Below are 22959 nucleotides of genomic sequence, written 5' to 3' on the forward strand. Positions count from 1 at the left end.
AAGGTCATGGGGTCCAGAGAAGATTTTTAGGTATGGGGAAACTTGGGCTCGTTTAAAAGTCAAGGTAAAGGAATCCAAGGAGAGAGAGAACAAGTATTTTTGAGAGTCGAGGGGGAAAAAGTTTCAAGAAACAGGTAGAGGGATTAGATTTTGAGAACTGGGAATGAGCAGAAAGAAATGAAACAAGCACTGGATAATGTGGATAACACATGCAACTGTGCAAGAGACAATTCTTACATGCACCTAGTATGAAAAGATTGTTCATTAAGCATCGGTTTTATCTGTCTCAATTATATATACTAGCAAAATTCTCACCATCTTTAGCACCATCTGTGACCCTGAAGGACAGTTACAAATGGCTAGTCATTCTCTCTGCACTTAATGCAAACCATTTAAGAAAGATCAGAGTTGACCAAATCTGTGTGGGAAGAATACCCAGGACATCAACGAAAGAGGGTTTGTTGGGGGGTTTTGACGTTTTGATTGGGCTGATATGGATTCTTCATCAACCGCCATCAAATCCCTTTTTCTTCCTTGTCGATCCTAAGGTTGTTGTCCATGTTAAAAAGATTTCATAAGACTACCGCTAGAGGGCGCTCTAGGATACAGTCTATCAGAACCGTTTCCATGGTAATGGTTGCATTTGGTGATTTCTCACATGAGTCTTGATCCGCAGTGGGATGGTGGAATGACTTGCACAGAGCAGATTTTGCTCTTACGTTATGATCTCGTTGTCACTGTGATGACACATAATCTCGCCTTGTTTTCTGGAGTCCCTGGAGTGTAATACCATTTGCAGTGATAAATGCTGTTAGAACATCCTTAAGCATTTGTGACCTTGCAGGTTTTTACTATGTGGACCTCATGAAGGAGTTTGATTCTCAGGAAGCATCGTCAGTGTCATAACTTTTCAACTAACAAAAAAAGTTTATGATTTAATGAAAGCTCTACCAAATCGTATCGGGAGAGCAAGAACATAAGTTTCTTATACGAAGAGCCATATGAGGAAGAATTTCCGAGAGCTTGTTGGAAGAGTTATTCACATTTAAGAAAATACATCTGCCAGATGTTGATGATGTGAACCAGTCCACACTCCCCGAGTCACCATTGTAACAGATATATTTAGTGAAAGAGGGACCTGGACAGCTATACCTATTGATCAATCAATCAATCAGTGATATTTATTGAGCCAATACTGTATGAACCACTTAGTACAATGGCTCTGCACATAGTAAGTGCTCAGTGAATACCATTGATTGTACTCAGAGCACTGTACTAACCGCTTGGGAAAATACTACAGAGTTGGTATTCATGATCCCTGCCCAGAAATATTTTAAAACTCGTAGAATTAGTTCAGCTAGGCTGCTCTGCTTGAGTTAAGTTTGAAGCTTGTTTTTCTGGCATGCAAACATTCACAGAAATGTAGTCAGAGTTAAACAGAGTTGTGTATTTAGAAAGGACTGTTTTACTGGCAAAAAAAGAGGATCACAGATCTTTTATCCTATGCCAACTGAGGGTATATTCCAATCCCCTTGTCCCCATGCTCTCCTTCCGTTAATCCCTGAATGCAGACCGCAGTGGTCAGAATTTGTAGAAAACTTCATTCCCAGTGCAAATGTTTGTGATTTTAGTGGACTGCATTTTGGGGAGCAGCTTCCAGAGTTCTGGATCCTGCATCTACATGTGGATGGTATTGCTGCATCCTTGAGTTTGCCTGATTAAAAAAAATCCTGGTTGGGTTTTCTTTGAGGATCATCACTATATCCGGAGTGATGAGAATCCAAATGGGGGGTGGGAGAATGAACGGGCCATATGTCCCCACTGCCTTATTTCCTTTTCCCCAGCTCTCATCTTGACCCTCTACATTCAGACTTTTAATCACTTCACTCCACCAAAGCTGCATTCTCTAAGGTCACCAATGACCTCTTCGTAGCCAATACCAACACACTTGACGCTGTCCTAACCGTTCTCACCTCCCAGCTGCCTTTCATCTCATGGATCTCCCATCTTTCCTTGAAACACTCTCAGACCACAGTCTTGCTGCCATGGCACTAACCTCCTCCTACTCTTACCTCTCTGACCACTCCTCGGCTTCATTCACTGGCTCCTCTTCCAACTATAAGTCCCTAATTGTAGGTGTCCCATAAGGCCCTGTTCTGGGTCCCCTAATCTTTTCGCTCTACACCACCTCTCTCAGAGGACTCATCTGCTCATATGACATCAGCTGCCACCCCTATGCAGGTGACCTCCAAATCTACCTCTCATTTGACCTGCAATCCTGCATCTCCTCTTGTCTCCTGGACATTTCCTTGTGGATGTCCCGCTGGCGCCTCAGACCTAACATTTCTAAAATGAACTACTCAATTTCCCTTCTAAGCCCACTTTCATTCATTCATTCAATTCCTCCCACACCTAATTTCCCCCACCACCCAGACTGCTACCCTCTCCGTGAAGTCCTCCCAGATTAATGTGTCTAGGCTCCATTCACTTCAGTCCTTCCATTAAGCCCTTAGAACACTGTATCTCTTTGAAAAATATATATTATTAGTGACCTGATGCATATATGAGTGCTTTTTTATGTTTTTTTTTTATATCTTCGTGCTTGTCTACATGTGTCTGCTTGGTCAGACTGTGAGCCCAGTGACCATGTCGTATCCTGCGTCGGTAACTGTTCCCAGAACTCTGCATTGATGGATTGACTGACTGTATGCCTCAAACCCCGTGCTTGTGTGAGCGTATAAAATGGACCACACATTAAAGAAACACAAACATTTTCTTTAAAACTCAATATTGGATGTGTTCTTGAAGCTCTCTTGCTGGTGGATATTTTTCCAAAATCTGAGAAACATATCTTCCTAGGGGAGCGAGAGTTGTGGGCAGGGTGGAGCTGTGGAAACTAAGCAGCAAACAAATATTGAGTCATGGAAATTCAAGTTACAGTAGCTACACTGTTGAACTTACTCACTCATACTGGGTAGTCCTCTGAGAGGGAGTGGGCTGGGAGGAAAAAGAAAAGGAAAGCAGAGTTTTCAGCACACAGGAGTACCTGTATTCATGTCCTAAACTCTTCATGGACACGAGCTCAATTGAGACTATGTTTGAGGTGGGACGTGACCTGCGATTTCTATATCTTGCAAACTTGTGGGGAGGTGGTGGGCAGGGTCCCCAAGATTTTACAAGGGAAGTCTGTTGGTCCCTGAATCAGCAGCCTGTCTGGGATGTTGATGGTCCTTTTAGAGCAGCGATGGGCAAAGGAGTGCCCACGGACCAGATTTGACACAAGTGATTCACTCTGGCCTGTGGGAGCGAGATGGATTGTCAGTTGCTTGGTGGCAGAAGCAACTATCCTTTGGCTCACAGCGGCTCCTAACTCTGGGCCTGCCAGAGCAACCCCCTCACACCACAGCCCCCAGAGCTGCTAGGCTTAGTCAGGGGTCGTGGTGCATGGAAGTCGCTGACTGTATCCGCCATAAGCTTAGAGCTGGCTAGGAGCTGCCTTGGGCAGAAATACCGCCATGTCCATCCATGTCCATATCCATCCTCCTGCTCGTCACCTGGACAGGCTGGCAGAGCCCACGTGAAGTTTAAATAATTCAGAAAGGGCCTGCCAAAAATCATCCACTGCTGAACTAGAGCCTGCATGAGCAAGGGTCTGAGCATTTGGACTCGGGCTGACCCAGGTTGTGAAATGGCCATCCAGGCTAGGGCTGACCTGGACCTTCTCCTGGACCCTCCCTCCAAGCCCGGAGTCTCCGTGGACTGTACGATTAGCACTCCTGGCAAGAGCAGTGACCATGGGTCTGTTAGACTGCCACACCCACATGAAGATCCACATGCAGTCACTGGGACCTGTAGTTCTGGCAATCTGCAGGAAGCAGCACTTGAGTATGCTGAACTGTGCAAGGTGGCCCCACTGCTCCAGAAAGTTATGCTTGGAGAGGCCTGGCCAAGTACAGGCCCAGACTCCCGAGACTCAGCGTGAGCCAGACACAGCCTTAGGATTTCGGCCTATGCCGGATACTGGGCTCTCTTTCATTAATAGACATAGCCATGGTTCCATATTGTGAAACGCAGGAATCAGTGGGGAGGGAAACTTAGTCCAGGAGGCTGGAAAGTCTAGTAAGACTTTCCACTGATGTATTGAGACATTCTTTTAGGTGCCAACGTGTATTGGCTTAGGGGAAAGAGCATGGGCTTGAGAGTTAGCGGTCATGGGTTCTAATCCCAGCTCTGCCACTTGTCTGCTGTGTGACCTTGGGCAAGTCACTTAACTTCTCTGGGCCTCAGTTCCCTCATCTGTAAAATGGGGATTAAGACTGTCAGCCCCACAGGGGACAACCTGATTACCTTGTATCTACCCCAACGCTTAGAACAGTGCTTGGCACATAGCACTTAACAAATACCATTATTATTATTATTATTATGATGATGATATTGGGCCCCACCCAGGAAGCAGTTGGTTTAGCTGAAGTTGGGTGAGTAGAAAGGAGAGGAAAGTGGGGACCATGGTAGCAAAGATAAAACAGTTTGGCCACGGTTAAGTGAAAGAAGGGAGAGAGCAGACTGAAGATCTCCCATCCTCCTGTCTCTCCCTGCTCCAGTCTATTCTTGGTTTTGCTGCTCTGATCATCTTCCTACAGAAATGCTCTGGGCATGTCACTCCCCTCCTCAAAAACCTCCAGTGGTTGACTATCAACCTTCGCATGAAACAAAAACTCCTCACTCTTGGCTTCAAAGCTCTCCATCACCTTGCCCCCTCCTACCTCACCTGCCTTCTCTCCTTCTACAGCCCACCCCGTATACTCCGCTCCTCTGCCGCTAACCTCCTCATGGTCCCTCGTTCACACCTGTCTCGCAGTTGACCCCTGGCCCGCATCCTACCACTAACCTGGAATGCGCTCCCTCCTCACATCCTCCAAACTAAGTCTCTTCCCCTCTTCAAAGCCCTACTGAGAGCTCACCTCCTCCAGGAGATCTTCCCAGACTGAGCCTTCCCTTTCCTTCTGCTCCTCCTCCCCTCCCCATTCCCCCTTCTCCTGCCCTCTGCTCTTCCCCCTTCCCCTCCCCACAGCACTGTGCATATTTGTAAGTATTATTTATTACTCTATTTTGTTATTGATGTGATTCTATTTATTTTGATGATATTTACACCAGACTACTTGTTTTGTTTTGTTCTGTTTTGTTTTGTTGTCTATCTCCCCTGTTTAGACTGTGAGCCCTTTGTTGGGCAGGGATTGCCTCTGTTGCCGAAATGTACATTCCAAGCACTTAGTACAGTGCTCTGCACATAGTAAGCGCTCAGTAACTACGATTGAATGAATGAATGAAAGATGGAGAGGAAGGCAGAAGATGGCCAGGGAAGATGAGCTCTGGGGAGGCTAAAGTCTCAGAGGGGGGCAGCCCTAGCATAGGGATGATGAACCACAGGACACTGAAGATTAGAAGCAAGGGCAGAGGAAAGTTATTGATGAGGAGAGAAAAGCTTGGGGAAGAGAGGGAAGCACAAGAGTGCAGGTTGTTTATGACTATGGCATTACCTCCTCTAAGATTAATAGTCAATAATAAATTTTGTCCCATGTCCAGCTGAAAGTTCTAAGTCACACATACGGTGTGGAACGGTTCCTTCATGCAGAGAGATGGCCTTGACTTTCGGAAAGGGGATTGCGCAGCCCGGTCTCATTAATTCACTAGCTGTATTAAATCCCTATCGGTACAGCGGTCCTGGGGCTAAGCCTGCCAGGCAAATTTTCTCTGGCATAGAAACCAGAGCCCAAAAGAAGCCAAACTCCAGACAAACAAGCACATTGTTCAGATGGAAAGTCTGTCCCTTGCCCCTGGTTGCATCCTTGTTCAGGCTTCTGATAGCCTAAGCCCAGAGAGGCACCATCACCAGGATACCTCTCACCCATGTTCTGCCTCTGGCCCGGGAACACCCTCCCTCTTCATATCTGACAGATGATCATTCTCCCCACCTTCAAAGCCTTATTGAAGGCACATCTCCTCCAAGAGGCCTTCCTTAAGCCCTCTTTTCCTTTCATTCCAATCCCTTCTGCGTTGCCCTGACTTGCTCCATTTATGCATCCCCCTTCCCAGCCCCAAAGTACTTATGTGCATATCTATAGTTTTATTTATTTATATTAATGTCTGCCTCCCCCACTAGACTGTAAGCTCATTGTGGGCAGGGAATATGTCTGTTATGTTATATTCTACTCTCCCAAGTGCTTAGTACAGTGCTCTGCACACAGTAAGTACTTGTAAATATGATGGGCTGACTGGTGCCTCACAGAATGGCAGAGTGAGGGCAGAGGTTGTGTGCCGAGCCTCAATCCCCACCATCCCCCTTGCTCACCCGTCCTCCTCTAGCCCTGTCGGGTGGCAGCAGTTGCCCTGTGTGGTAACAGCTTTCCAGAGTCCCTTTCTCTGGGAAGGGTAAAGTATGGAGTTTGGGGCTGTTTGGATAATAGTATTTATTGAGGGTCTACTGGGTAGCCCCAGGCTATGCTCCTCCAAAATGCCTTGTTAGAGTAGTGGATCGAACATGGGCCTGGGAGTCAGAAGGTCATGGATTCTAATCCCGGCTCTGTCACTTGTCTGCTGTGGCCTTGGGCAAGTCACATCACTTCTCTGTGCCTCAGTTACCTCATCTGTAAAATGGGGATAAAGACTTGTGAGCCCCATGTGGGACAGGGACTGTGTCCAACCTGATTTGCTTGTATCCACCCCAGGACTTAGTGCAGTGCCTGGCACATAGTAAGCGCTTAACAAATACCATAGTTACTATTATTATTACTTCTTAGAGCGAAGGGGAAGCAAGGTGGGTCAGGAAGGGCAGGGAGGTGGTGGTGGCAACAGCAGCAAGCCCATGAGCCCTGCTGCGGATTAATGTTGATTAATCTAGACTGTAAGCTCCTTGTGGGCAGGGAATTTGTCAACTAACTCTGTAATATTGTAGCATGGCCTTGTGGATAGAGCACGATCCTGGAAGTCAGAAGGACCTGGATTCTAATCCCAGCTCCGCCACTCGTCTGCTGTGTGACCTTAGGCAAGTCACTTCACTACACCTCAGTTGCCTCATATATAAAAGGGAGATTAAGATTGGGACCCCCATGAGGGGTAGGGACTGTGCCCAATTTATTAGATTGCATCTACCCCAGCATTTAAAACACATACTAAGCACTTAAAAATACCATCATCATTATCATTATTATGATTATTACTCTTCCAAGCACTTAGTACAGTGGTCTCCATGCAGTAAGCACTCAAAAAAATATGGTTGATCAATTGATTGGGCTAGCAGGAATGGAGATTTAAGGGTGGAATTTCCCCCCCAGGGGATGGCCCAGAGTTGCCAAATGCATTACAAGCCTTGTAATCTTTTTTTCACTGGTCCTGTCCCTTGTGTGGGCTTTGATCTGAGCTGTACATGTGTATTTATCTATCACTCAGTCTGCCCATCCAATCCCTCCAAGTAAGATATATGCCCTATGGTTTTCTTATTTCAGGGGCAATATGTGGCTGGGGTCCTCAGGAAACCCTGGTGCTAATTTCAATTAGAGGGCCTGATGCCCATCTAGGGCTCACTATGTGATGCTGCTTCAGATATCATTGTAAGAGAGGAGCTGGCTCTGGGAAGGAAGGCAGCTAAAGGTGCTCTGGCCAGGTAAGGGGAAGAGGAGACCTCACTCCTGCCTCTCCTAGTTGTCAAAAAGGCTGCCTTGAAATCCAACCCACTACTGGGTGATTTTCAATCCTCAGGTACTTTTCTGCTGATGGGCAAAAACAGGAAACACCTGTTATCTTGTATCTACCCCTGCACTTACTACAGTGCTTGGCACATAGTAAATGCTCAACAAATAGCACAAGCATTATTAACACAGACTCCTCTCCCCCTTTCTCCTTGACTTACATTTCTCTATCAGTCTCCTTCATAGCTCCTCCTTTAGGGGACAGGAGAAAGGCTATCTGCTCCCCTGGCCCTCCCTCCATTTCCCCTACTTCTCTCTCTGCCCTCTGAATTGACCAATCAATGGTATTTATTGAGCACTTACTGTGTGTAGAGCAGTGTACTAAGCGCTTGAGGAAATACAATACAACAGAGTTGAAGAGATGTGCTCCATGCTCACAAGGAGCTCACAGTCTCTGAAAGACTCCTTGCACCTTCCTCCCTTTCTGTTTCTCTGTTCTTTGCTAATTCTCTCCATTTCCACATCCCTGTCCCTAAGGAAACCACTCTCTTGCTGACTCACTCCTAAAGAGAGAGCACAGCAAGGGTCGTGGGGGGGCTTTTGTTAGGATTCAGACCATCCACTTCCCCTCTTCCCCCTTGGAAATCAACAGCCCAGAGGACACAGTACTGACCTTTACCTGAGAGGTTGGCAGTGGCTACTGCTGGAGACACAACAGGCCTGCCTAAAGGGATGAGAAAGTTGCCCTCGAAGATTTCAGTTCTCTATCAGTCACCCCGTCACAATCTCTCTTGCTAATAAGGTAACTTATATTGGTTCATTTTGACAGAATAAGCGACTGGCCCACTGTGCACTCTCAGGGAGGGAGCAGATGTTTCTGACAAATAAGTTTGCTGGCTCCCTGGCCGAGGAGTGCCTGATTAAAGCAATTTTCTTGGGCTTTGTTCTCTGTTAATCTGTGCTGTCAGCTGAGGCCTATCGATATCAGCTGGCCATGAAATTGACAAGCTCTCTCTTGCAGCCTCCAGAGCTCTACCTTAGAACTATGCCCTTTTTCTTGCTCCCTCGTACGTCCTCTCTCTCCCCACCCCTAGACGTTTCCTTCTGTCCAAAGAAAAAGCATCCATTCCAGACGGACCCAAAAATCCAAAGCATTTCAGTCAACTTACTCCTCAAAATTGCGATTCCTTTGTTGAGCATTCAGCGCAGCAAATCAGTGAGTGCCATTTGGTCCTGTGGCTGCAAATGGACATGATTTTACAGATGAGATAGGCACAGCTGGACGGATTTCTTTCTCTTTGAATGCCAGGCAATGGGGATCTATGTCAGATCAAGCTATTGTAAGAGCCCCAGTCAAAATCTTGGGGTGGTTTGTAGGCAGAGGGGCGCTGAAGGAGACAAAGTCAACCCTAGGAGATAAATGGGCACTGTGCTGATCATTCGGCATTTCCAAAAAGAGCCTAGGCCTTGTCTTAGATCAGAAATGAGTTCCGATTTGAGAACGCAGTAAAGACTCAAATGAAACCGTGACTTCCCTGCAAAGGAGCCCACCAAATCCTCTGCTCCGGTCTCTTTTTTCATTAGTCACTTGTCTTGCACAAACACTAAATCCATTCAGATGCTGCGATGCCCAAAGCGCTGCATTCATCTCTCTCCCCCCAGAAAACTGCAGCTACAGTGTGAGCTGGGGCAGCGTTACAGACGCCTGCGTTAATAGAGTTTGCATGTATCGTGGAAATGGCATCCGGCGAAAATCTGCCTCCCGTCGCAGGCTCCGGGACAAGGAGACATTTTGTTTTGATAGGAAGGGAATTGAGGCTTGGAGGGGAGATGGAGGAATGGGCCTTTTTTGCAGCCAGGTGCACTGTTCATGAGTTTGTGTGATCCTCTCTCTCCTCATTGTGACTGCACTTCACTCTCCAATGCCAAAGAATTCATGCCAGGACAGCAAATTCATCATGAAGGGGAATGGTCTCCAAAGGGCAATGCTTAAGAAAGGAGCTCATAGGGGGACTCTTTTGATGGCTCCTGGAGCGGGGGTCTGGGAATTGATAGGAAAAGTGTATAGTCTCTCTAGATCATTTTCCAAAAAAGAAAGAATGGTGTGTTCTCCCTGCCAGGCTTTCAGATATCTGGGGGATTCTCCCCTCCCCAAAGGCTGGAAAACTGTAGTTGGAATTTTTTGTTATTGCTGTTGCTCTAAATTGCCACTCCTGCTAAGTAAAGTATTTACTTGACTTTCCCTCCTCCTCCTCGTACATTTACACTGAACTCTTTCTGTATCCTAGGAAGCCATGAAGCTGGCTGGCCCCACTAGGAACAGGTGGGCTTGCCCATTCTCTTCCAAAGCTCTATTTCATGGCCTATTTACCAGAGCACTTTCATGAGGGAGCTCTGGGGTATTTTCAGCCAAACAGCCTCAGCTTCCAGCTTCTTGCTCTATATGGATAGGCTGCTATGGGTCTCAGATGTAGCTGGTTTCTTTTAGGCAGAGGTTGCTTGGCACATGAATCTGTTGGGTGTGATTTGTCTCATATGCCCCAGGAGCAACGGTAAGGAGCATAGGAGAAACCCAGAGTCCAAAGCCCAGAGTCCATCATGTGTTCTGAGGCTGCTTCATCTGCTCCTAGAGATCATCTGGTGCCCCTTTCATTTGCAAAGAGCTTTCTGGCAGTGGCCATATGTGTTCATGGAAAGGGTGTCTTGAAGAAGATATTTTGGTAAAAGCTTCCAGTTTGAACCCAAATCTGAAAAGAGCATATCTGCCATTAAGGGCCGATCTAAGGCTGGAGGGCGAGGGGTTGCATTCCTGCTACAAGGCTCGAACTTCTTAGGCTCGAACTTCTTGAAACATCACTGGGCCCACATCTCCCCTCCTCAAAACCCTCCAGTGACTCCCTTAATATCAAACAAAAACCCTTCACAGTTGACTTCAAGGCTGTCCACTATTTGGCTCTCCCTTAGCTATCTGCTCCCTTCTCCCGCTGTTCCCCAACCTTCTAACACTATACCTCACGCTCGACTCTCCCACTTCCGTCCCCTAGGTCACACTCTTCCCCCTGCTTGAGATTCACTTCCTCCCCACAGTCAAAGCCCTCCTCAAATCCCACCTCCTCCAACAAGCTCCTCTAACAATCCCCCATGAATTTCTCAACATTCTGAGCCATATCATCCCTTCAGCCAGTCCTAGCATTCAGAAACATATTTACCCCATTGGCCTCTTAGCCCTCATGTTTATACCTCTACTCATTTATTTATTTTGAACACTCTAGTTGTCACTATTTTTATGTCTGTCTCCCCCATTAGAGTGGCAGCTCCTTTTAGACAAGTAACTTGTCATTTCATTATCCTGTGCTTCCCAAGTGCCTAGTAGATTGTGCCACAACCAAATGGGGACTCAATGAATGTAAGTGCTATTATTACTACAATTACAACTACTAGGTGTCAAGCACCGAATGAAGCACTGGTGTAATCGATCAATCAGTCGTATTTATTGAGCACTTACTGTGTGCAGAGCACTGTACTTAGCACTTGGGAGGGTACAGTACAACAGAGTTGGTAGAAATGTACCCTGCCCACAGTGAGCTTACAGTCTTTAGACTGGAGCTTGTTACCTCATCTGTAAAATAGGGATGAAGACTGCGAGCCCTACGTGGGACAACCTCATTACCTTGTACCTACCCCAACGCTTAGAATAGTGCTTGGCGCATAGAAAGCGCTTGACAAATACTAACACTATTATTATTATTACAGCCTAGTAAGATACAAAGATGATCATTCAAACAGGTCCCTGACCAACATGGGCTCAAAATCTAAGAATGGTAAGGGGAGAAGTGGGAGGGAGGGAGAGGGGTTGATGATGGACTCATAAGAAAAGATTGAAAATATAAAAACAGCAAAGCAAGATAAGAAGGCAGGAGTGACAGTAAATGCAATAAGAGTGGCAGAAGAGCGTAGCTAAAGGAGCAGATATTCAGGTTCCTCACCACTCAGGCAGGCTGTCCAAAGACCAAAAATGAGGCAGTTTAATACTGTGTTTACATAAGACATATTTCTAAATGCAGAAAGATAGCTTGGATTAAGGACCTTGCATTGTTAGCAGAAGGGAACATTACTTCTCAATAATGATCACTTTTGCAAGGGCAAAGAAATGGATTTTCACTGTAAGGGTTAAAGCCCAATCTTCTAAGACTTGTTTGTGATAAACTTGCAGTCACCAGGAAGGTTTTTATGCGGGGTGGGGGGTGGGAGGGGGAGCATTATTGAAATAGTGTTGGGGCAGGATTAAAGGGAACTCTCAGTCAATTGGACTCCCACATTCTGAGGGCTCTTTACCTCTTGCCTTTGTTTTGAGGCAAAATAACTGGCCCAAATGAATGTCTTTGATCTTGTTTTCTTTTTGCAATGCCCTGGCTAGTTAACCCCTCCTCACACACCTTTTTATATTATTGAGGGCAAACACACCCCTTGTTTTTCCACACAGCACTCAAAACCTTTATGCTTTCCTGATTAGTATACCATGTGTAATGCCGTTCCTTCCAGAAGAAGATTTTGCTGCTAGCAAAATCCTAATCCCCTTGTTAAACTCTAAACAATTAGCAACCAAATCAAAAAGTGAACTAACCCAGAGTTGGCAGAGATTCTATGTTTAATGAGTGTCTCTATCTTGTATTAATCAATTTTAATACTATTCTTGCAATGGCATTGAGAGGCAATCCCAAAGCCAATCTTTAACCAGTGGTCTATGAAGGCCCATTGAAAAAGCTTTCTCATACTACCCTATTCCTCTAGGCTTAGCGTGAGTTTACATAATGGCTAAAGGGGAAGTGCTCTTGGTTTGGTGGAGGACTGCTGGGTGTTTGGAGGTTGTACTGAGTATGATGCATCAGGAATGAAAATAAGGACTGGCTTGCTTAATAATGATAATAATAATAATTGTGGTATTTGTTAAGCTCTGAGTATGTGCCAAGCACTATGCTAAGTGTTGGGGGTAAATACAAAATAATCAGGTCTCACATGGGGCTCACACTCGAAGTAGGAGGGAGAACAGCTATTGAATCCCTATTTTGCAGTTGAGGGAACTGAGGCATGGAGAAGTGAAATGACTCACCCAAGATCACACAGCAGGTGTGAGGTAGAGCTTGGATAAGAACTCTGGTCCTCAGACTCCCAGGCCCGGGCTCTTTCCACTTACAAACATTGAGCATATTCTTTCTGTCTCTTCTTTATAGTTCCCTTTATGTCTCATTCCATGGGATGTGGGTCTCTGGGCAAAACAAGCAGGTGCTTGCAGTCTCTAAACTCAGAAGAGCAGAAGGGGATTTGACTAGGAGAAGGAAGAAAAGCATTGGAAAAGTGGATCCTTTTGTAATTGCCCTTAGAAAATGGTAGTATTCGAACTGGCACATTTTGTTGCTGGTAATAATAGCACCACTGTAGAACTGAAAGAGTGTAGGGACAGTGCTTGTTATATATTCTTATGTTTGGTGTCACAGTTAGTTTCCATTGTTGTCTTCAGTCATCTGCATTTCAGTGATCCCATCGAAATATCTCCATTTCCTAATGACATTTTTAGAGGATACAGGCAGAAGAAAATTGTTTGGGCCTCTAAAGAGAAAGCATAATGGAGTTGCAGGAGGCAGACTCTGCTGCTGTCTCCCTGACTTTGTATCCCCCTTTCATCTTCATTTCATTAGTGCAGTCACTTTTGTGTTATATTGTCCTCTCCAGGCTGCATGGAAAAGCAAAGATGGAGCCAGTGCAAGTTAGAATTCATTACAGAAAAGGAACAAAAACATGTAAACACAAAAGAGGAGGACGTGATCAGGAGTAAATGACTCACTATATTTTTGAGGAAGACTTGTTGAGTAAGTTTGGGGGAAGATGGGCTGCTTCAATATTTGACACCCTCACCTCCCCCAAGAGCTGAGTTCTGTTTCAGTTGCCAGACTTCATCTAAATGTGGAAACTGCGAGAGAAGAAGGGTATCGTTATTTAGTACTCACTACCAGTGAGAAAGGTCAGAGCTCACTATCCGACAATATGTGTGCAGCCACTTCCATCTCCAGATTACATTAGGGCTAGTGCTGATTTGCTTGCTTCATGAAAAATTAAATGCTTCGAAAGGAAGCCTTTACTATTGGTAAATTAAATGATCTACAATTGATGCGGCGCTAGAACCACAATTTTTTTTTCTTTCTCCCGATCTCCCCTGGAGCCACGAAAAGGTGGGCTGTGTGTTTATAGTTGGTAAGTTGAGAAAATATCAGGGCAGATGGTGTGTTCAAGCTGGAAATAGGATTTGGCTCCAGGCAAGTGATCTGCTGTATGTCTGCAGTGAAATAAATACAGCGAGCGTTCACCACAAATGGGCTCGGCTGGTAGTGGGTTTCACTGTGGCGACAAATGCGGTCTTTTCCCCCCAGCAGCATGGCCTTAGGGACCACTTAATCACGACTATGAAGATTTGTTTGGGGGTCCGTGTCAGAGTGATGGGAAGATAGCATTTGAAAACAGAACAAATGCCAACATGACTCTCTTAGGGAGGAACTGTCATTCCCTTCAAAGATTTCCCAGGGATCCACGATGCTGCAAGCCCTCTGCAGGAGATGCCTTCCCCTTCAAGTGTCAGCAAGGATCCTGCCAGAGCCGCTGTCCGAGGCTCACTCTCATTCCAAAAGCCTACCCAGGCTGGAGAACGTGAACCAAGGTGGTCAGAAGTCTGGCCCAACCCTGGGTTGTTCCCAAGGAAGAAGGTTCCTGGGAGTCCAGGATGTTCTGGGACCCAGTCAGATGGTTCAGTTTATTTGAGAACCCTAGGGCCATCCTGGGCCTGCTCACCAGCATGACAAGATCACTGGATCCAGTACCTGGTACCAGCTTACTTGCCAGTGCCTTTCCACCTGGGGATGAACCAGGCCCGGGCTAGACATCCAGTACTCCGCTGGTTCAGAGTGGACCCCTGGCCCGCCAGGACTGGACACTGGGGAAAGGGTTTGAGGCATACTTTTCTGTCTCAGACTGTGGTCTGTTGGACAACAGAAGTGAAAGCATCATTCTGTTTTCACACCCCATTGCTTGTCTTTTCTTGGAAACCATTTTGAGCTCATGTTTTCCCAATGTTTGTATAGTGTATAGTGTACACTGAAAGAACTGACAACTCTCACTTCTTCCCTTCTTTCTTCTCTATCTTTTCTCCATCTTCCTTCCCCTCCAGTTCTTCTGGGCCCCTCATCATTATGTCCCTGGACAAATATTGGGAAAAACATGAGAGGAGAGACATCCAATCATCAGTCACTTCAGCCATATTTGCAAACACAGATATAGGGCTCTGTAGATGTGAAGGATAGTTTTGTGTGTGTATGTTTGTGTGTGTGGGTGTGTGTCTGTGTGTGCCTGCGAACACCCACAAAGACCACATGAGCCCTCTTCCCAGGAGCTTTTAAACTGAGACCTCAGCAAGAAATAGTCTCAGCTATAGGGAAAGCTTCTAACTTTAGCTCTCTATGGAATGTCCAACATTTCAAGAGAAAGCCTTCCTTTCCCATCTTGAGTGCATTTGTTGTCAATTTGAAAATTGAAAATGAATCCACGCAGGGGCCCTAGGTTGCCAAGGCGGGAGAAGGAACAACATTTCAATGTTGAAGGAAAGTTGTGTGGCTTTTCCTCATGGTTCTACAGTGACTGAAATCTTTGTTTTTGTTTTAGGTCCACTCTGAGCTTGCCCCTCAACCGAGGGAGAGGGAAAAGATTAGTAGAGGGTCCCGAAACCCAGGCTTAAATATTTCATCTCTTCTTTATCAAGCCTCTCACTAGGATTGTTCAAATTTTAGCCACAAATATGGGAGAAACTGTCTGCTTCTGCAAATGGGAAGGAGGGGGAAAGAGGCACTGAGATCATTTTCCTCTTGAGAGCAAAGTATTGGCTACAGTCAGGATGCAGAAATACACTCCAACTCAGAATTTTTTTTGTTTTCCTTACATCAGAATGCAAAGTAATTGGATGGGGATTGTTAGAGACATGAAGGCACATTCACTCTGTGGCCCTGGAGTATTTATCTTTGCAGTCAGGATGTTGGTTGAAAGATGCCTTGAAGCCCACGTCCCTGAGTGACCAGAAAAGCTGGCAGTTTCCCAGAATGGGAGCTTGGTAGTCCGAGGCTCGGCTCGACTCGACTCTACAAACTCCCAGCCCCACACTATGGCCCAATCAACACAACCTCCTCACCTCCAAAGGCAGGAGTGAAGAAGATGGGTTGTCAGGGTTCTTTCTCAGTAATGAGTCTTTGAAGACTGGGCTCCTGTTTGACTGGTATCATTGTTCCCATCTTAGCAAACTGGCTCCAGCGTTAAGTAGAAAAGCCCTGGGATAGCAGATCATTCCACTTCTCAGGCCTCACCCAAATTGGAGCCAGGTGGATGGGAGCGAGGGAGAGGGATAAATTTGCCCAGTATGTGGCATTGCAGTTTATTGAAAGTAGTGCACAAAGGCAGTTTGAAACGTTGCTGTTGTCTCTATAGGCAGGGTTTCCATAGGCACAAATTCCCCCAAGCAACTCTTTCAGTGTTTTTATGTATTGGGTAAATATCGATTCATCTGCTCTGACTCAGCGGCAAATCTCCATTTAGCACCTCTCTGTGTTTAATGTAAAGTCTTCCTCCTCTCTAAAGTAACCTGGTGTTGTCTTGCACTAATGTTTGTGTCATGTAATCTCAAATAGCTCTTAGACTCTGTCAGCTCTCTTCTGTGAGCTGGACTCCATTTCGTGGGTGGGGTTGAGGGAGGCAAGCCTGGTACTGTTTGTAGCCTTCCATTGTGTTATGCATTTCAGTGGCTCCTACCTTTGTTACAGGTGAAGGAGTGAAACAGACCAAAAGATTGGGAAAAAAGACCCATGATAAGAGGTGAATGGGCCTGAGGTTGTTTAGCTTAGAGAAGGGAAGGCTGAAAGGCAGATTTAAAAATGGTTTCCAACCCTATTAAGACTTAGTATTCAAAGGGTGATGAACAGCTGTTCTCCAGCCCCACTTAGACCTGCACAATAGGAAATGAGCTTAAATGGCCACCCCAGGAATGGATTAAACACCTGAGCATGATAGAGGTTAAACATTGAAACTGTCACCAAAAGTATGGGTGGTGGGAGAAGGGGGGTTCTCCTTATCAGGAGATGACTAAGAAAAGCCCTGACTTTCACCCACCTGGGCTTGGTTAGTTTTCATCCTGCTTGGAGGCAGGAGATAACGGGATAGGTAGCCCTATTCTCTGCAGGCCACGCCAGGCTGAGGGGTCTATTCACCTAGGATCTTTCCAGCAGCTAGAAGAAGAGCCTCTGTTGTTTCTTTGTTCTGCAAATCCTCCTCTTCTCCCCTGGAGTGTTTGGCCACGATGTGCAATGCCATTAAAAGCTTACATCGCCTCAGAGACAATCGAGGTGGGCAGAGTCAGTCAACCAGAACTACTGGCAATATGAAGCTGACTTGGCACCACTTCCCGTCATTCCCTCCAACGTGTACCCTCCCTCCTCCCTCCTCCACTCTCTCCCCACCACCCCCGCTTATCTCTCACTGTGGGTTTACTCAGAAGAAGCCAATCTTCCCAAAGCAATATGGTGGGAGGTGGTGAACACCAGCACCCTGCTGAGTAGCAAGTGCTGCGCTTCACACCAGAGGGAGGGTAGAGCTTGTGAAGAGTCGAGGGATGAGCATGTGGGGCGTTGGGGGAATGATTCTCATGCCCCTGCAACCAGCTGGCATGGGGGTGAGCAGCATATTGGGAGGGAGAATACTGACAAAAACCATTGACAGCACTCCCTCTCTCCCTCTCTTCCTCCCTCCCTCCCTCTGCTCTGAGCAGGCTGCTGGCCCCCATGCTCAGCATTAAATGTTGGCATTTATAAAATGCTGCTGGTGCCCAGATGAAATTGAAGTTAAAAAAAACCCACGTATGCAAGTTAAGATGATCTGTCTGACTTGGAATTTCAGAAACTGCCAATGACTGATCCAGGAGGATGTGTTCAAAGATACTGCTCCTGAGATCGTTTGAGAGAGTCTGAATAGCTGATGGAAGGAATTCTGTTGGCAATGACACTATATGAAATCCCAGCTCTCCTCCATGCTGGTCAGGATCCTGGATTCCTAGGAATTCTGCTCGCCTACACCTAACTCCCTGGCCTAATGGGGAAAAAAACTATGACCTCAGTCATAACCTTCTATGAGGGGGAGAGAGAATCAGCTGTGAGTCACTCTAACCTTGGCAGCGGGTCACCATACTTCTCTATTTGGATCTTGCCAGCAGAGAAGCAGCCCCGGTGGAAAGACTCCAGGCCTGGGAGTCAGAGGACCTGGGTCCTAATCCCAGTTCTGCCACTTGCCAGCTGGGTGACCTTGGGCAAGTTGTTTTACTTTTCTGGGCCTCAGTATCCCCATCTGTAAAATCAATCAACGGTATTTGTTGAGAATTTACTTTGTGTAAAGCACTCTAGTAAGTGCTTGGGAGAGTCGAATACAACAGGCAGACAAGTTCCCTGCCCTCAAGGAGATCACAGTCTAGAGGGGTAGAAAGACATTAATATAAATAAATAAATTACGGATATAATAATAATGTTGGTATTTGTTAAGCGCTTACTATGTGCAGAGCACTGTTCTAAGCGCTGGGGAAGATACAGGGTAATCAGGTTGTCCCACGTGAGGCTCACAGTTAATCCCCATTTTACAGATGAGGTAACCGAGGCACAGAGAAGTTAAGTGACTTGCCCACAGATGTAGTTAGGCTGAGAGTGGTGTGAATATCAAGTGTTTGAAGGATACAGATCCAAGTGCATAGGCGACACAGAAGGGAAAGGGAGTTGGGGAAAGAGAGCTTAGTTGGGGATGGCCTCTGGAGGAGATGTGACCTTAATCAGGCTTTGAAGGTGGGGACAGTGATGGTCTGGCGTAATTGTTCCAGGACAGAGGCAGGATGTGGGCGATAGGTCGGCCACGAGATAGATGAAATCAAGGTACAGTGAGTAGATTAGCATTAGAGGAGCAAAGTATGTGGACCGAGTTGTAGTAGGAAATCAGCAAGGTAAGGAGGAGGGTAAAGGTGATTGAGGGCTTTAAAGCCAATGGTAAAGAATTTCTGTTGATGCAGAGGTGGATAAGCAACGTGGCTTAGTGGAAAGAGCACAGGCTTGGGAGGCAGAGATCGTGGGTTCTAATCCCACCTCTGCCACTTGTCAGCTGTGTGACTTTGGGCAAGTCACTTCACTTCTCTGTGCCTCAGTTACCTCATCTGTAAAATGGGGATGAAGCCTGTGAGCCCCACGTGGGCAACCTGATTACCTTGTATCTACCCCAGAACTTAGAACAGTGTTTGGCACAAAGTAAGTGCTTAACAAATATGATCAGCAGCAGCAGCAGCACTGACGGTTCTTGCGGAGTAGAGAGATGTGACTGAGTGATTCAATGGGGATTCAATACCAGTTCTCCATCCTGCTTAGACTGTGAGCCCCATATGGGACAGGGACGGTGCTTGACCTGTTTATCTTGTCTCTACTCCAACACTTAGCACAATGCTTGGCACAGAGTAAGTGCTTAACAAATATTACTTTTATTATTATTTTTATTGTGCTTGCCAGTGGTAGATAGACCATGAACCTTTCAGAGACACTTTCCAGTTTGCCCTGAGCAGTAAGCTTGCCTCTGAGCAGCACCGGAAACTCACCTCTCTCCGAGACACTCCCCATCCCCCCGACATTTGAAGTGAATAGTACTTCTGCTCGTGTATTTTCTTTCATCTCACAAGCTCACAGCATGACCCTTGGAATGGGCAGATGTTAGTGCTGAGGCACAGAAAGGGTGGGCAATTTACCCAAGGTCATAAGCCTAATCAGACAGAGTCAGAGCTAGCTCTAACCCCAAAGGGCAGGAGATGGAGATGGGGCCTCGGAGCAGATCTCTATCTCTTACTCTGTCATCCTCAAATGACTTAGATGAATTCCAGGAACCATCCCATTATTGCCCCATCTGGCAGGCAAAGAGAGTATAAAGAGATGATGTCTCTCCCTCCCTACCCAGGGAGTGTCTCTCTGATCACTGGTGGGGGCATCCCTAAAGTGGAAATTCCAGCTTTAGGTGGAAATTGGGCAGAATCAAACTCCACACCCCTAGGAACACTGCAGTGGATTGTATGTGGGAGCAGGAAGGACATTCCCAAAGTGCATATGCATTTTTTTGTGATGTACACAAATGAGTGTATGTAAATCTATATAAAATCCCACTGCCTCCTAGGGAAAATAAGAGCTTCTGTCAAAGAGCATGTCTATGAAGCCTTTGCATAGAAAAAGAAAAATGTGTCAAAAGAGGTTGGAAGAGTTTCCTAAGGGTGGTAAAACACTACTGCCCTGTTTCTTCAGCTGGAAGAAACTGCATACTTTATACAAGTAGGTTACACAGATAGAAAAGCAATTAGATTTAATCAGTCAGTGGGTCACTTGATGATTAAAAACATAGATCTATATGGTAGACCATTCAGGTTAGGTATTGCCCCAAAATGGGAAACCCCAGAAAGAGGGTGGTCTTGTGTCTTTTTTGGAGTCTTTGAGTTTCTGTGGATCATGGTGAGGACTCTAAATTTTGAGTTTGGATTTCAGACAAGCTGCTCTTCCACCTAGGAACTTGGAAAGAAATAAGGAAACAGATTCCCTTGCCATCATCCCTCTATCCAGAGGGGATCATTTTAAAGGTTTATGGTCCTCAGTGGTGAAGCCTTGTAAATCCACAGGCCCCCAGATGCCCTGGTTCCTGTGAAATGGGACTAAGCAGATAAATATTTAGACACTGGAATGGTCATTTTCATTTAACTCTATGTGAGTGAATATAATTCCACTAAGGTTAGATTTAGCTCTGTCTCTGAGTTGCATGCAGATCCTTAGCTACAAGTTCTTTGCTAGTTCTATTAAAATGAGTAGAAATGAAACACATCAATCCTCGGAGGGTTAAAGGCGAGGGTGAGACACAGATGGAGTAGAGTCAGCTTTAAGTGTAAAATTGACGTGGTGAGGATCAGGGCATTTTTAGGTATTGTTAAATTGAAGGACACTTGGTCAGATTCCTAGAGTGCCTAGGGGAGGGTTGGCCACAAGCTGGCAACACTGCCTATTAGGTGTGTTCTCTCTGAAAATGCAGCACTGCTTTTCCCCTGCCCCTTATTTTGCAATTGCCTAGGAGCAGATTAAGGGGCAACAAAGGGAATGGGGGGAACTGGGCATTCTTTAAGGGGTAACAAAGGGAAAGACCTTTATGCCCTCCCTTGTTGCTACAGGGCTTACCACTACCCAACTTTCCTTTGTCTCTTAAATCCTGAGGATCCAGGAGATAGAATGCTCAAGGCATCTGCCCGGGCTGATTATGGAAACAACAAGACCTTGCTCTTTTTCCAAAGACCTGTGCTTCCCATTTCCAGTGCTCCTGTCTCTTGCAGACCAGATATGGCACCCCCTTCCTTTCCCCAACCGGCAGATTTCCAACCCCCTAAGGACAGCTACTGGGCAAGTCTGCCTTCAAGTGGATATCTTTTAGGTATCTCCTCCCCACGGTCTGGGGTTAAGAATTTAACAAGGTGCTATGGTCTGGAGTGTGGCTGTGCTGGGGTCTCTTTTCAGGCTAAGTTTAGCAGATGATGAGGGAGAGAGAAGGAGGCAGTATGCAAACTAGATGCTATGTGGAATGACGTCTGCTGTTTGTGATTGCTCCATAGGTCCCTAAGGTACCAATATGATCCGTGTCATTCAGCCCAGACCCCGTAGCTGCCAGAGCCAGAGGCTAATCAGCAGCTCATTACCATCCCTTCCGCTGCACCCTGCATACTGTGAGTGCACACAGAGCTGTGCTGATCTCCAATCTCCGGGCACAGTTTCCTTTCCCTATCATCTGGAACGGTGAATCCAGGGGGTTGAAAAAGAGTCCATAGACTCTCAGATTGAGAGAACCACCTAAGCACCGAGGCTAATAACGCAGACTATTTCATTATCGGAAATTACGTTTGCTCTGTTGAATAGTCAGCCTAACAAACACGCTGGTGAAGAGTACACACTGTTCTTGTCTCCTCAAGGAGAAACGATTTAAGCCTGCTCCAAAGCGAGACTCTGCAGCTCCTTAGTTTGACCCATTTCTCCTCTAGACTCTGAGTTTCCCTCTAGACTGTAAGCTCATTGCAGGCAGGAAATGTGTCTGGTTATTGTTATACTCTCCCAAACAGTACAGTGCTCTGCACACAGTAAGCGCTCAATAAATATGATTGAATGAATGAAGCCACTAATTGTGTTGTATCATTCTCTCCCAAGTGTTTAGTACAATGCTCTGCACATAGTAAGTGATCAATAAAAACCATCGATTGATTGATTGATTTCCTGACCAATTGAGCTTCTCTTCTGAACTCACAATTTGGCTCACTGTGACCATTCCCTCTCCCTGCCATCCCCTCAATCCAGTATCCTCATCATTTGAGGTGGGGAGCCATCCTGAGGATTTGGGAATAGAGTTCAGCCTTCTGGCCTGTGCCCAGGTCACTTTGCCATTGTTGTTCTCAATGGGAAACATTATAAACAGGAGCTTCTAATCTTACCCCCACCCAGTCCTCCACTCTCTGCCCAGTGGGGATGGTGAGATCTAGAAGGGAATAGGACTCAGAATGTGTGAGCAGTAACTTTACTATTTGTGGTGACTTTAGGGGAAAACTGGTCCAACTACCAATCAAAATCTAAAGGCCACAGGGATTTGGGCCTTCTGAGCCCTGAGAGGCTGTCTAACCCTTGAGCTAAAGAAAGAACTGGGACTCAGGGCACTTGGGAGTGTGTGACTATGCAGCTGACTTGTGTGGTTACCCTGAGCAAGTCACATGTGTCTTCCTAAACCTCAGTTTCCCCCTCGGAAACATTGACCCTACAGTGAGTAGGCTTCTTCCCAGGAACATGGGGAGAAGGAGCCAGTCAAATGAAATGAAGTTCATAAAAGACAAATGTTGCGGAAATTCAAGCTATTGTAACTCCAAGTGGAAACCCCGTTCTCAAATCTAAAGGTGGGCCAGGATCTGGCTGTTGCCTGTTGGTTCACTCAGTACAGACTCTGACTTACCATGTTTATTTAAAACACTAAGACCCCTGGGTGTACAGTAGTGCAGCATTTTCATTAGTGTCCACTCAGGACCCCTCTGAACCTCAGCTATTTTCCATCAGGGCTTTTGAAGTGCCACAGAACTAACATAATAACTAAGCCAAAAAGCCGTGCAGGGCTT

At 46.1% G+C, this 22959-nt stretch overlaps 1 protein-coding gene across 4 annotated transcripts in view; it reads left to right on the plus strand.

Moving 5' to 3' along the window:
* Positions 1–22959, plus strand: part of IQSEC1 (IQ motif and Sec7 domain ArfGEF 1) — a 661275-nt gene that overhangs the window by 386355 nt on the left and 251961 nt on the right. The window lies entirely within an intron of this gene.

Source organism: Ornithorhynchus anatinus, chromosome X1 (assembly GCF_004115215.2).
Source record: "Ornithorhynchus anatinus isolate Pmale09 chromosome X1, mOrnAna1.pri.v4, whole genome shotgun sequence".
Lineage (NCBI taxonomy): Eukaryota > Metazoa > Chordata > Mammalia > Monotremata > Ornithorhynchidae > Ornithorhynchus > Ornithorhynchus anatinus.